General features: G+C 42.0%; 1 protein-coding gene and 1 pseudogene across 1 annotated transcript in view; one reads left to right on the plus strand and one right to left on the minus strand.

The window, feature by feature from the left end:
* LOC136838017 (uncharacterized) overlaps positions 1 to 10423 on the minus strand; it is a 38023-nt pseudogene extending 27600 nt beyond the window's left edge.
* Positions 1 to 13811, plus strand: part of LOC136838021 (cylicin-2-like) — a 249466-nt gene that overhangs the window by 178396 nt on the left and 57259 nt on the right. The window lies entirely within an intron of this gene.

A 13811-nucleotide genomic window follows, 5' to 3' on the forward strand; every position in this document is an offset into this window, starting at 1 on the left:
CTGGAGGAAGACCTCCTGATCCTATCACACTCCAACTTGCGTACATAGGAATCATTAACCTTCCAGCTTGCATCCGACAAAGTCTCAACACTCCTTGCAGACGATCATTAATCAAAAAACATGCCCCTACACCTCAAAAAAACAGTCCACAGGATCTGCCAAGCCAAAGATCCAACCTCACCAAAAAAATCATTCACACAACATACTCTAAAGCTAGCAGAACTAGAGCCAGACATCATCAAAGAGTAATCAAAACAAATCTAAAAACAGTCCACAAAAGCGTAAATCCACAATCCAAAGTCAAAAACCAAAAGTCAAAGAGAATACTTAGTGGAAATAACCTAGTTTATGAAATCCAAAGACGGAGGTACTGAAAACAGATGTTGACAGTACCGGCGACAGAGAAAAAACTCTGAATAGAAAATGGGAATTTACTTTCTAACTAGTTCCAGCCTCCCAGCGGTGGGGAATGGTGTACTAACCACCACTTTGGGCCAGGAACAACTCAGTGCCACTTCAGTTTTTTGAAATTCTGTCGGATTCGGAGAATACAGCTATATATATATCTGACAGGTAAGTCTCATGAACAAACTTTATTTTATTATAAAAATGTCATTTTTATACAAGTAATTTACCAAGTACTGTAATTACATAGCTGATTCCCACATTGACAGAAGGTGGGATGCATGGACATCTTCTACCCCAAAACATTAGTAAATGTAATGAATTTGAGAATAGAAAATTTGCTAGCATTGATACAATGCTTGTTGTTTCCTTACCTGTTAAGAGAGCTGTTGCAGGAAGATACTGCCTCTGGTTGATGCTCAGCAGTATAGCCAAGAGTTGCCTGCTAAATAAATGGGAGTTTTAAGCAAAGGACCATTCCAATCGCTAATGAAGCATATAAATTTGCCCCTGCCCAGGTGCAGTACCATCAAAAAAGACAACCAGACACTATTACCTACACCAAAAAATAAAAACACCATCACACATCCATAAAAAAAAAAACTGGTGGGTATCCAAGCAAACAGTACCCCCAGACTCCCCAAAGACTCAACAACCTATGTCAAGGCAAAGAGAATTAGGTTGGAAGGGGCATTTCCTACCCTTCCTCCCCCAATACCACACCAGCCACCAATAACGGACCTTGGGTACTGCAATTATTAAAAACAATTTCTGCTCTTAAGTAACGGGAAGCAGACACTGACTTGCATTTCCAATCATTTGGAGAATGGAAGAGAAGGAGAGATTGCGCCTAAAAGCTAACGAAGTAGCCACAGCTCTAATATCATGAGCTCTAACTTTTAGAATAGGAAGAAGCTCTTTAATCTGAGAATGCGCTTCACGAATGCAATCCCTTCGAAAGAAAGAAAAGGGATTCTTTGTAAGGGGTTGCAAAGGGATTTTGACCAAACACCATAGGTTGCTGGCAGGTCTCCTTATTCTCTTAGTCCTAGGCAGGTAAAACTTCAAAGCCCTTACTGGACAAAGCACTCTCTCTTCATCCTCCACACCAAGCACTTCCACTGAAATTCTTTATACCAAAAGAACGAGGCCAATGTTTAGACAGAGTCTGGTTTTTTGCAAGAAACCCAAGCATATAGGAGCAAACCCCCATCTCCCTGAGCAAATCTGACTCTCTTGTCAGTGGCTAAGGCTACCAGGAAGAGGGTCTTCTTTGTAAGATTCCTAAGGGATGTGGAATTAAGAGGTTCAAAAGCAGGGCTAGAGAGCCATTTTAGAATCACATCTAGGTTCCAAGAGACTGGTTGTGAATCTTGTCTTACACGTATCAAATGATCTAATAAGATCGGAAATATCCTGGTTGGCAGAGAGGTCCAGGCCCCTGTGTCGGAACATAGAGCTAAGCATGGACCTGTAACCTTTAATTGTAGACAAGGACAAACCTCTGGTGGTCCTCAGATACAACAAAAATTCAATGATTTCCGTTAAAGACATCTTAGTAGACGAGATGCCATTACTTCTGCACCAAGTACAGAATATGGACCACTTATGTTGGTAGACGTTGGCGGATGACTGACATCTGCATCTTGCAACAGAATCTGCAACTGCCTTTGAAAATCCCTTAGCTCTGAGTAATTTCTTGACAGTCTGTAACCAGTCAGCACTAAATTTGACAACCCCTGATGGAACTGTCTTAAGTGGGGTTGTCTGAGCAGACCGCATTTTTGTAGTAGAAGCCTTGGAAAGTCTACCAACATATCCAGAAGATCCGGGAACCATTCCCTTAAGAGGCCAGAATGGGGCTATTAGTGTCATCGACACATTTTGGTGTGAACGAAACTTGTTCAGGACTTCTCGTATCATCCCGAATGGTCTTTGTTTGACCAGTCCTGCAACATGGCATCCGTCGCCCAAGCTAAGGGGTCTGGAACTGGCGAACAAAAAAGAGATAGACAATGGCTTTTGAAAGTTGCGAAGAGATCCAAAGTCGGAGTTTCCCACAGTCTCCAAAGATCTGCTACATCAAAAGCAACCTGGCAGAAAGAGGATACAGAAGACTGGTCAACATCTGGAATGAGAGAAATAACACCCCTAAAACAGCACAGGGGCTGGCAGACCAAGTAAGGAACATAAAGAAAAAGAACTGACTCTCCACAACAGAAAGAGACGAACTGGAAAGAGAAATAACACCCAGCAACGAAGGACAAGAAGATGAACTAAGAGACGTTGATGCAGAAAACGTCAGGAATGATGAGCTACCAAACAATGACACATGAGGAAACACCAAAGATGTAACAGAGAGGTCAGAATGGGTGGAAAACATCAGACAATGAATGAAGCCAGATACAGAAAGAACAAAGATCCCCTCCATGAAAGCCTACAACACAAAGAAACTAAGGGAAAAAACGAGTGAAGTTAATGAAATACTGTAATGAGACTAATCCACACCACCAGTATCACAGAAACAAATAACTTGGCATATGCAGGAGCAAGACTAGTAGTGGACCTCATGGGGATACAAACACCAAACTACCATCACAACCAACCCAACAGAAACCAAAACAGCAACCGACTTGGAAAAGGTGGGTGGAAAAACAAATCATGGTAATGAGATCTGACTTCAGTAAACTGCACGAGATGGCAGAAAAGAGACTAATAAGCAAGAAAACAAGAGAGGAACTGAATAAGAAAAACAAAGTACAGAGAAGGGACTAAACACAATAGAAGATATAAAACAAACAACACAATAGAAGATATAAAACAAAGGCTTAAAGCCAAAGCACATAAGATCCAATGGTATATGAATAGGAATAAAGGATACCAACAGAACAAACTCTTCGGAACCAACCAGAAAAGACTATACAGCCAACTAAGAGGGGGAAGGCAACCACCAGGAAATTCCTGAAGCTGAACCAAGTAAGAGACTCTGGGAAAACATATGGAACAATCCGGTATCACACAACAAACATGCAACATGGCTCCAGGAAATCAAGGCAGAAGAAATGGGGAGAATAAAACAAAGATCCACTGAAATCACGACAGACACAGTCAAACACCAACTAAAGAAAATGCCCAACTGGAAAGCCCAGGTCCCGATGAAGTCCATGGATACTGGCTCAAAAACTTCAAGGCCCTGCACCCACAAACAGCAGAACAACTCCAGCATTGTATCACAAACCACCATACGCCCAAATGGATGACCACAGGGAGAACATCCTTAGTACAGAAAGACAAGAGCAAGGGAAATATAGCAAGTAACTACCGGCCTATCACCTGCCTACCAATAATGTGGAAGTTACTAACAGGCATTATCAGTGAAAGGCTATACAACCACCTAGAGGATACAAACACCATTCCCCACCAACAGAAAGGCTGCAGAAGGAAGTGTAGGGGCACATAAGACCAGCTCCTAATAGACAAAATAGTAATGAAGAATAGTAAGAGAAGGAGAACCAACCTATGCATGGCATGGATTGACCACAAGAAAGCTTCGACATCAATACCGTACACGTGGCTAATAGAAAGCCTGAAAATATATGGGGCAGAGGAAAACACCATCAGCTTCCTTAAAAATACAATGCGCAACTGGAATACAGTACTGTACTTAAAAGCTCTGGGATAGGACTAGCAGAGGTTAACATCAGGAGAGGGATCTTTCAAGGTGACTCACTGTCCCCACTACTCTTCGTAGTAGCCATGATTCCCATGACAAAAGTACTGCAGAAGATGGATGCTGGGTACCAACTCAAGAAAGGAGGCAACAGAATTAACCATCTGATGTTCATGGATGACATCAAACTGTGTGGTAAGAGCATCAAGGAAATAGATACCCTAATTCAGACTGTAAGGATTGTATCTTGGGACATCAGGATGGAGTTTGGAATAGAAAATGTGCCTTGATCAACATACAAAAAGGCAGAGTAACAAGGACTGAAGGGATAAAGCTACCAGATGGGAAGAGCATCAAACACATTGATGAGGCAGGATACAAATACCTGGGAATAATAGGAGAGGATAGAAAACACCAAGAGATGAAGGACACGATCAGGAAAGAATATATGCAGAGACTTAAGGTGATACTGAAGTCAAAATTCAACGCCAGAAACATGATGAAAGCCATAAACACATGGGCAGTACCAGTAATCAGATGCAGCACAGGAGTAGTGAGTGGACGAAGGCTGAACTCTGCAGCATAGACCACAAAACTAGAAAACACATGACAATATACAAAGCACTACACCCAAGGGCAAATACAGACAGACTATACATAACACGAAAGGAAGGGGGGAGAGGGCTACTAAGCACAGAGGGCTGCGTCAACATCAACAGCAGAGTACTGGGGCAATATCTCAAAACCAGTGAAGACAAGTGGCTAAGGAGTGCATGGGAAGAAGGACTGATAAAAGTGCACGAAGACCCAGAAATATACAGAGACAGGAGATTGAAAAACAGAACAGAGGAATGGCACAACAAACCAATGCACAGACATTACATGAGACAGACAAAAGAACTGGCCAGCGATGAAACATGGCAATGGCTATAGAGGGTAGAACTCAAGAAGGAAACAGAAGGAATGCTAACAGTGGCATAAGATCAGGCCCTAAGAACCAGATATGTCCAGAGAACAGTAGATGGAAATAACACCTCACCTATATGCAGGAAGTGCAATATGAAAGACGGGACCATAATCCACATAGCAAGTAAATGTCCGGTGCTTGCACAGAACCAGTACAAAAAGAGGCAAGATTCAGTAGCAAAAGCCCTCCACTGGAGCCTGTGCAAGAAACACCAGCTAGCTTGCAGTAATAGGTGGTACGAACACCAACCTGAGGGAGTGATAGAAAATGATCGGGCAAAGATCCTCTGGGACTATGGCATCCAAGCAGATAAGGTGATACGTGCCAATAGACCAGACGTGACGCTGATTGACAAAATCAATAAGAAAGTATCACTCATTGATGTCGCAATACCATGGGACACCAGAGTAGATGAGAAAGAAAGAGAAAAAATTGATAAGTATCCAGACCTGAAAATCAAAATAAGGATATGGAATATGCAAGTGGAAATTGTACCCACAATCATGGGGACACTAGGCACGATCCCAAGATCACTGAAAAGGAATCTGGAACAACTAGATGCTGAAGTAGCTCCAGAACTCATGCAGAAAAGTGTGCTACTAGAAACAGCGCACATAGTGAGAAAAGTGATGGACTCCTAAGGAGGCAGAATGCAACCCGGAACACCACACTATAAAATCCACCCAGTTGAATAGGATGACTGATAGACCCCTAAAAAAAAAAAAAAAAAAAATAATAATAATAATAATAATAATAATAATAATAATAATAATAAAAGCAATAATAATGATAATAAACACAAACTTTCACCTGTTTTCTAAAGAAATCCTCAGGAATATATCCTTAAGACTTACAAAGGCAACAGCTGGTAGTCTAGTGACATCATATTTAATATATACTGTGCTGACTCTGTTCTTTAAAATCCATTTAATTCTCCTGTTTATTGATTCCTTCTTCAACTTCCCAATCTGCTGCAAACTTGGACCAAACATCAATAAATAAATACACTCAATCAGCCATTATTTAACCAGGTTGTAATATGGATATACCATTTAATATTAATGGGAACAATGAGAAGGATGAAGTTTCAAAATATGTTTAAGCCTCCTTGAAGGTATGCCTGTCGACTCTTACAATTCTCCTCTGATACATCTCAAAAAAACCATATTATGATTAATCATTTAACGAAAATTTGGCTATCAGGCCAAACACTGGAGCACTTTCAGCCAATCGGTGCTTGAGGTGAAAAGAGGGAGTTGGAGTAGTTGGAAAGTGAGATGGAATAAAGAAGTGGGAACATAGATCAAGTAAAAGGTTGAAAAGTGGGTGCAACAGCTAGGGCCCGAAGGGATGCTGCAACGAACCTTAAAGTAATGCGTACAGCACACCACTTGAGGTACACTAGCCCCCTCTGAGAACCACATTGTGCTTGGAGGGTGAATTCTTAGCAGCAATTTCTTGTAAACATACTAAATTCACACTGACTTACCCTTGAAAACATTACCAATTCATATTCTGTCAAGGTAATCGAAACTTCAACCTCATGAGGTGAAACTATGAAGGCTAAACTCAAAGACTTACTTGCTCTTTCTTGGTCTTGAGAAGCAAGGATATTGGGGTTCTTGGAAGTCTCAAGGTCTTGGGGCAGCAGAATCTGGCAAAAATCCTGATCTTCCTTACTCTAATGCCCATACATCCCTTTACAACCTGGAAACAAAAGGAAAGAATTACTCGACAATAAAAGAATACTATTATTATGTAGGACAATCAGACAACTGGACTTTTTATATAGTCAGAAAACTTAACAGTCAACTTAATGGAATGGAATGGAATGGAATATACAACTTCAGCCAGAGACTACGCACTGGGACCGATGGGGTCATTCATCGCTGAAGGGGAAACAGAGTAGTAAAAAGGTTTGAAAGGTGGATTTTTCTATAGTCAGGAAATGTAAGTCAAAATAATTGAATGGAATGAAATATAAAATTTAGGCTAAAGGCAAGCACTGGGAACTCTGAGATCATTCTGTGCTGAAAGGGAAACTGAGAGTAAAAAGGTTTACTCAAAGGTGTTAAAGGAGGAAAAGCTCAAAGCAGTTGCACTATGAAACAATGTTAGGAGAGGTTTGGGGAAAGTAAGATGAAAGAAAGAGGTACAAGAAAAGGAATGAAAAGAGTTGCAGATAGGGGCTGAAGAGACATTGCAAAGAGCCTTGTTAAGTAAAGACTACAGTGCACTGTATGAGGCACACAAATGGCACTAACCCCCTTACTAGAACAATTTAAATTCTTCAGGGGCAATTACCTGCAATGAAGTCTTTGCAGCCTTCTTGGCAGGGCCCTTCTTTCCTCCCTTGACTTTGCAAGTTTCTTGCCCTTTGAGGTGGCCATGCTCAGCTTCTTGGCATCCAACTTCTTGCCTCCCTTGGTCAGCTGATTCTTGCCAGATGCAGCCCTCTTCTTTCTTGCATCCTTCTTGGCTCCCGGTGCTTCCTTCTTACCAGCAAGAGCTCCCTTCTTTCCAGCATCCTTCTTGGCCTCAGGTGCTCTCTTCTTACCAGCAGGAGTGCCCTTCTTTCTCGCATGCTTCTTGGCCCCAGGTGCTCCCTTCTTGCTGGTACCTGGGGCTCCAGCCTTCTTGGCTCCAGCCTTCTTGGCTCCTTCTTTCTTTGCTCCAGCGGGACCTTTGACCTTCTTGGCTCCTGGTTTAGCAACACTTGCTGGCTTGCCAGCTTTGGTGGTACCAGCCGAGGCCCCACCTGCCTTCTTGGTATCAGGCTTTGGTTTGCGGGTCTTCTTGGCTCCCCACCAGTGGCGCCACCTGTCGCTCCTCCTGTGATGCCAACTGTTGCTCCGCCTGCAGCATCACTTGCCACGGCAGGCTTGGGTTTTTCTTGTTTTTGTCTGCGAAGAAATAAAACAATATTTAAATCAAGAAACATGAAATATTACAACTGATATTATAATAAACTAAAGCATTCGGTTTACATTTTGTAAATAACTAATAGCCTTTGATATTCAATTTACTATTTGTATAGTATATACATACATACATACAATTTAGGCTAAACGCCAGGTGCTGGGACTTATGAGATCATTCAGCGCTGAAAGGGAAACTGAGAGTATACAAATTTCCATAATAAAATTTATTATTTGGATACTTACCTACTATTAAAGTTAGCTTATATCTCCCCCCCCGATAGAGTTGGCATTCAAACAAAAGAAGATCGCTTGGCTGACCCAGAAGACTGTCAAGTTCACCTGTTCTCCACCAGGTGTATTGGAATGTTTTAGCTTTAGTCAGAATTCTCCTTGACAGCCCACTAAGTGTGGTGAGGCTGGGTGAGGTCTACTTTAACAGTAGTAAGTATCCAAATAATAAGTTTCATTATGAAAATTTATATTATTGGGGATGACTCTTACCTACTGTTAAAGTTAGCTAAATCCTACATTGAGAAAAAGGATGTTGGGTAGTGCAGCTAGACTAATTCCGCTCAGCCAAGTGAGCTGAGAGCCTCTTGTATGAAACCCAAAACATTCTTCCCTGATCTGGAATCCTTCCTGGATAATATTGCTGCCAGAAGGTGGATTCCATTCAGGGTGCGAGGCTCTCACGTGTGTGCACAGCCAAGAGCAGCCTTGCAGAGAAAACCACTTCGTCTTCAGCCAGAGTAAACAGAAATGGAATGGTCTGGAATTCCAAAAAACAACAGGCAACTACAAATAAATACCTATGATACAAAGGTACGCTACTGTGCAACAAATGTACTTTCATGCTCCCCAGAAAACCAACACCTGGGATCAAAATAAAGAGCCTAAAAGATTGCTGTTTCTTTCGATTCAGGAAGAAACTTTACCTGCTATTACTGAAGGGCTAAGGGATTTACAATTTTCGAATGCAATTTCTACATCTTCAAGATAATGAGCAGCAAAACCGAACTGCACTTCTACTGTGCTGCATTAATTACATCCTCATGAGACAAATTCTTCAAAAAACTAAAAGCCATAGCAACCGCTCTTACACTATGAATATTTACCTTCAATAAAGGTAAGAGATCTGGATTTAGTTTTTCATGCGCTAGTCTTATTAAATGCTTAAAAAAAAAAAAATCACATTCTTAGATAAAAGTGTGTTAGGTTTTCTAACCCCACAAAATAAATTATTAACTCTGCCCCTAACAGGCTTTAATCTATATAAAATAAATTTTAATTGCTCTAACAGGACAAAGCAAAGCCTCTTCTTCATTCCCCACCAAAGAGATTAAATTTGGAATCCTTACTGTTCTCGCTAGTAGTTTAGCCTTGATATCATTCTTAGCCTGAACAAAGGCACAAATGATAAAAGGGCATCTCCTTTACATAAGCCTACCTTATTGGAGAATGCTTGTAACTCTCTTACTCTTTTTTCTGTTGCAAGTGCTACCAAAAAGTGTCTTCATGGTCAGAAACTTCAAAGAAGCAGATTCCAAGGGCTCAAATGGATCTGCAGATAAAAAAGTTAAAACTACATCCAAGTTCCATGAAAGAGATTAATGCTGAATTCTTGATACTTCAATCTCAAATGATCTCAACACCTCCTCAAGGTCTGGATCATTAGAAATATCCAATTGCAAATGACACACAACTGAGAAAAGCATGGATCTATGTCCTCGAATAGCAGCTACGGAAAGATTCTTACCATATCTAAGATATCGAAAGAACCTGTTGTCTATAGAGGTGTCATGGGTAGATGCAATAATGATGAAATATATTGAAATAGAAATATCTCTTTTCCAAGACGTGACTGCGTCCTGTCCTGTGTTTGCTTACCAGTCAGTTACTGTTGTGAATGCATTGTGGACAATTAGCGATTCAATGAAAACCCTTTCTTGTGGAAACGACACCACATGGTATCTCATGCCATGCCTTTGTAACATGACACAATATTCGATCCACATTGCATCAGAAAATTTGATCTGGAACCTTCTATGGTGTGACCAGAAAGGGCAGTTATTAGGAACCAATCATTGTGCAGAAAACCAAAAAACTCCTTATATGGGAACGACGATTGTCTGTTGTCATTAGCTCCGCCCATACGGTGGTATATAAGCTTCCAGAAGAGACTTCCCAAGACAGAGATACAGACAGACAGAGACAGAGATGGCACTCAGAGGTCGGACAAAGCAAGGTTACGAAGGGAGTATCCCCTCCAGACGACCCTTACTCTTCTCCATAAAATCTTGTCATGCCCGAAATGAAGAGAAGCAGTCAGCCCTTCCTGCTTGCGTAGAGGAGTAGTCGCTAAGCCCTTCCTACCTGTGACAAGTGGGAAGTAGTAAGCCCTTCCTGCCCTCCATTTGCACAATCTCTGGATTCTTGGAGAAACAGCATTTGCTGCCTCATCTTAAAGACATCCCCTTTTTGTGACATCTAAGAGCCCATGGTCATCGTACCAGCAACATCTCTTCTGAGTTCCCAGCCACCCTTCTGTGATGTCCTCAAGCTCAAGGTCATTGTGCCAGCATCATATCTTCAGCTGAAACCCCAGCCACGAAAGGATAACTCACCAACTCACCATTTAAGTATTAAGATTGCTCTACCTTGCAACCTGTTTCCCCTATCTATAACTGGTTAGATTTATTTTGTTTAGTGTTATGTTGAATAAGAGCAAAGGGGAAACATTTCATTTTTTTGTAAATAAGGTTGTGAATAAATGTGTTGTAGTGTTGTGAGAGGTTCTTTCTATATTCATTTCCCATATTTCAACTGCTGGTGTTGAAACATTGTTGTTTAGAGTTTGAAAGAACCTGGAACGATTCTTGGATCGTGACAAGAGGCATGGGTGCTGGATATCCCTCTAAAGTCTAGAACGACACCAGGAGCAGTACACAAACCACGGCCTCTGATACAAAGCTAAGGTTGTTGCTCATCTTGATTTAAGGACAGATTTTCGAGATACTTTACCATATCCCCTCACTCGGAGGAGACGGTCGAGCCTCCAAGCAGTTAAGCATAGCATGCAAAGGCTTTGGTGGAACTGCACAGAACTCGGTTGTCTGAGAAGATCCTTCCTTAATGGAAGAATATGAGGGAGATCCACCGAAAGTGCTGGAAGGTCCAGAAACCATTCTCTCTAAGGCCACCACAGTGCTACTAAGAGTCATTCTGCAATGGTTCAATTCCCAAAACTTGTTCAGCACTTTCCTTATTACTGCAAAAAGGGGAAAAGCGTAAGAATCTAGGTTGGACCAATCTTGAAGAAATGCATCTACTGCCCAAGCCTGCGGGTCCTGGCATGGAGAACACGCACTGGAAGTTTCTTGTTCATCAATGTCGCTAATATGTCCACATTTGGTGGCCACCACACACTCCACAACGACTGGCAGACCTACGATTGTAACAACCATTCTGTGGGTAGGACTTGTCCTTTCCTGTTCATATGATCTGCCAAAACATTATGTTTCCCTGGAATGAACTGAGGAACCAAAACTATGTTCCTGGCATCTTCCCAAAGAAGCAAATTTTCTGCCATCAGAAGCACTGACTTTAATCTCATGCTGCCCTGGTTTCTGATGTATGCCAAAGAAGTGGTACTGTCTAAAAATAAAGCTATTACTTTTCCTCTGGCTAGGTGTTCACAATGAAGGGGGGACTTCCATACTGCCAATAGTTCTAGATTGTTCACATGCAACTCCCTCTCTTGTGGCGACCATATCCCAGACATCTGATGGCCTCCCAGGCGTGCTCCCCAGCCTATCATTGAAGCGTCTGAAAAAAAAAAAGTGAGGTCTGGGCTCATTACACCTAGGGATGACCCTGTCCCCAGTCTCTGATGATCCTTCCACCATGCTAACATCTCCCAAAGACTTACTGGGCCTAAAACTAAATGGCTGCATCCTGAGCCTTGCTAACCTGACAAATTTTTCCAGAGATGCCATGTGTCCCAACAGAGACAGCCATTGTCTTGCTGGAAGCTTCCTTAGGGGCTGAAATTTTCCTATAAGCGATAAGATATTGTCTACTCATTTCTCTGATGGAAAAGCCTGAAAACTGAGAGAGTCTAGAGAGAATGGACTGACTTCTGAAAATTGATCAAGATGCCCAGCGATTGAGCTAGGCAAGGTAACAGATCCTTGGCCTTCAGAATTCCACCGAAAGAGTTGGCCAACATTAGCCAGTTGTCTAAATAAGAGTAGAATTTGCACTCTTAAAAGGTGACAATGTTCCCCTACTGGTGCTAAAATCCTCGTGAATACCTCAGGTGCTGTACACAGGCTGAAGCAAAGAGCTCTGAACTAAAATGCCTTCCCTGCAAAGAAAAATCGCAGGAACTTGCATGACTGAGGATTTGTCAGAATGAGGAAATAAGCATCTTGTATGTCCACTGAAATCATCCAGTTGTTCTTCTGAATTGCCACTAGCACTGTGCTGGATGATTCCAAGGAGAATGGGGCTAGACGAATGAATGTGTTGAGTCTTGACACATCCTGCACTGGGCGCCACTCTCCAGATGCCTTTGGTACTAGGAAAAGACAGTTGCAAAACCCCGGCAAGTTTCCTGACACCTGCTCTACCGCCTTCTTCTCTAGCAATGATACCATCTCTTTCTGAAGTATAAGACGCTTTTCCCACTGATGAAGATAAGATGGAAAAGCAACTGGAGATGACAGCAGAGGGGGAGGAGACAGAAAAGGAATTACATAACCTCCGTTCAATACCTCCACCACACAAAGTTCTGCTCCTAAGTCTCTCCAAACATGCCAGAAGGCCTGCAGTCGGCCTCCTACAGGAACCTGAGGGCATAAAGCTTCATTTATTTCTAAAAACTTTAGAAGCTTTGCTCTTATTGAGGCCTGATATGGACCTACGAAAGATCTTAGCAGCCGAAGACGAGTCACGAGACAAGGAGGGACGAATCTTGACTGGAGGGACAGAAGGAAAGGAAGGAGCAGGCCTTTCCATGCTTGCCTTAAAAGACTGTCCGATAAACTCCCTATTTTCCTGTACAGAAATATCTTCCCGCCCTTTACTGTCTTAAATAGAGACGGATTAAGAAGGCAATCCAAATGGGAAACCAAAACTGCTGCCATCTTTTGAGCAAGAGAGACCCTAGATGAAAGATAAGAGCACAACTGTTCTCTCTCTTCTTCAAGACCAAGTTAGAGATAGCATAAGAACATTTGCCTGCCATGTCTGATATAGCCTTGTCCTGGCAAGTCAAACATTCTACCGACTCCTCCCAAGCTTTGATACCCACTGGCACCAGAGTCCTTAAGTTGGCACAGAGAGGCAGCAATAGTACTAAGCGAATGCTCAGCAAAAGAAAAGCCTTCAATAATTCTACTAGAACTTGGACAAAGTCTCTGCCTCTGCATTAGACCACAGCACCTTGCCAGTCTCAAGAGCACGTCTCTTCATAGGATTGAGTCAAGCAAGGAAATCAGAATAGATTGACCAAAGACAGTTTAAGCACTGGTAACATGCCTGTGTCATAAGAAGCAGGCCTCTGCAACTTCAAAAAACCAGGAAGACTAGAGCTAGCAAGCAAACTTGAAGGAAGCCTTGTGAGCCAGAATACAAGATATTTCATCAAAATGTTCACTATTTAAAGAGAAAGCTTAGGGTTCTTCAAAGACTTAACGTGCGCTGAAATACTAGAAGATAACAGAGACCTAGTCTCTATAGAACTTCTTTCCTCCACCGAATGAGGATAGAGAGAAGAGCAACGTTCCAACAAATGCCAAAAGACGGAAGAAGACTCTTCTGACTCAAACTATTCTTCTGCCAGCTA

This window comes from Macrobrachium rosenbergii, unplaced genomic scaffold, assembly GCF_040412425.1.
Source record: "Macrobrachium rosenbergii isolate ZJJX-2024 unplaced genomic scaffold, ASM4041242v1 13908, whole genome shotgun sequence".
Lineage (NCBI taxonomy): Eukaryota > Metazoa > Arthropoda > Malacostraca > Decapoda > Palaemonidae > Macrobrachium > Macrobrachium rosenbergii.